Genomic DNA, 1,986 nt, shown 5'->3' on the forward strand with positions numbered 1-1,986 from the left:
CATGGCTTTGACTGGATGTTCTTCTTCGAAGGCACGTTGTGTAAAGCACATCTGTACATTCGTTACCCTCATCATTCTCAAAACATTTGCTCTCCACGTAAGCCCCTGGCATCAGCTCCTCACTTCCCCCCTCCCTCCCCGCTCACCCCTCCCTCTCCAGCCATTTTTTAGGAGATAAAAACGTATCATCTGTGTCGGTAAGAACTGTGCCGCTGCCACTCAAACGCCCCTCTTCAGAACAAAATGGGCATAAGGGTGCCCCAACTAGAACAGCCAAGCTGTCTCCCGAAGACGGATAGGTTACTGGGAGGGCTGGGACCACCACTCACTTCTCAGGAGAATGATGGAGTTTCCCTTTGCTGTACACAGTTACACTCTCACAAACTGAAAGACGCTTCTACCCTGCCCTATAGGGTCACTATGAGCCCGCAGCGACTCCGTGGTAGTGGCTTAGTTTGGGTTTCTTGGTCATATTGAAGGGTATCAGAAGGTTACAGTGAATCACAGTGCTGAAGACTGCGCCATTAAAAATGAGAAAGAAGAAAAAGCATAACTTCATCTAAAAAGAAAAGCACACACACACACACACACCAACCTACACTGCGATCACACAGTGCACAGAATGACGCGTTTTCAGCGTCATGAAAGCCACTCCGTAAGTGGATAAACTCATGATAGGTCAGTCCAGGAAGGGGAACTGCATCACCACATGGACTTACAACCAGACGGTGGTCCACAGAGAGATGCACAAGGCACTCGCGTCCATGCAAACCATCTCACAACCACACAGTGAAGCCAGAGAAACCACGGCCACTGCCAACCGGCAAAGTAATGCGTGGGGAAAGGGAAGTCTCGGAAACAAAAGGAGAAGAACAAAAAGGTTTGTAAAGCAGGAGTCGTTTGGCGAAGTGGTCCAGGCCCGGCCCTGAAGGTTTTCCAAAAGCCTTCACAGCAAAGAGGCCAAAGGTCAAGGTGTTCTCTCAGGTTAAGGGCGCTGATTATAAGGGGTGGAAAGATGTTTTCTACTACAGGAATGATTTAATTGCTCGATAACTCGGGGAGGGTGTTGTCTGAGGGGAAATGATGGACAAGCCGAGCCCGAGTGCCCTGCAGGGTGTGCAGTGCCGAGAACATCCTTCGCGGGGAAGATCTGGGTCAGGGGCTTGTTAGAAATGAACCATGGATGCCTTCCCAGATTCCCAGATTATAAATCTTGGGAATTCGCTCCAGGAAAGTTCCTTGGCTTTTCTTATCCGGTCTCTGGGCCTCAGTAACGGATTCAAAACTTACCATTCGAAAGTTATTTGCCTCATAAGCCACTCAGAGCTGGAAGCCAGCAAAAGACATTGTTCAGTTGGACCCAGACAGAACATTACTAGAACATTATTAATAGGAAACACTGGGAGGAGAAAGCGCATTTAGGTGACAGCAATTTGAAGTCTTGCTTTTCAGTTATAATTGCTCTGCATGCCTTTTTTTTAAATCATTTGAATGTGAAAGCTGAACTTGAAGGAATGCCGTGTGATGGTGTTCAAGGGAAAATGTGCGATTCATTGTGTTTTGTCCTGTTCTTACCATTTTCAGTGTCTCCGGTGGTTCGCAGTACCAGACACTGCAGTCATTATGTTTATCATCAGGAGCTTGGTTCCAAATCACTGGACTGTGCCCACAGACAGTATGTTCAAGCAAATGTGACGCCGCAGACAGAGAAGGAAGAGCCAGGCCGCTAGCAACCTTCTCAGGCTGGTCATTTCCATTCAGCCCCACAACCGTCACCTCCTTTCAGAACAAAGCAGAATTTGAAGAAATGCACACTCAGGGTAGGTTGCTGGGGGAAAAATTTTTTTGTTTGGGTTTGTTTGCCTGACATGGTGCTTAATCTACATTGGACACTTCTGAAGAAAGACACGTGCCAGCACTTTTTTTTTTTTTTTTTAATGAGCATGGTAAAAAGATGCAAACATTTTTCCTGATTTTAAACCACAT

Source organism: Echinops telfairi, unplaced genomic scaffold (genome assembly GCF_000313985.2).
Source record: "Echinops telfairi isolate 266 unplaced genomic scaffold, ASM31398v2 ScPeMD7_7473;HRSCAF=8511, whole genome shotgun sequence".
NCBI lineage: Eukaryota > Metazoa > Chordata > Mammalia > Afrosoricida > Tenrecidae > Echinops > Echinops telfairi.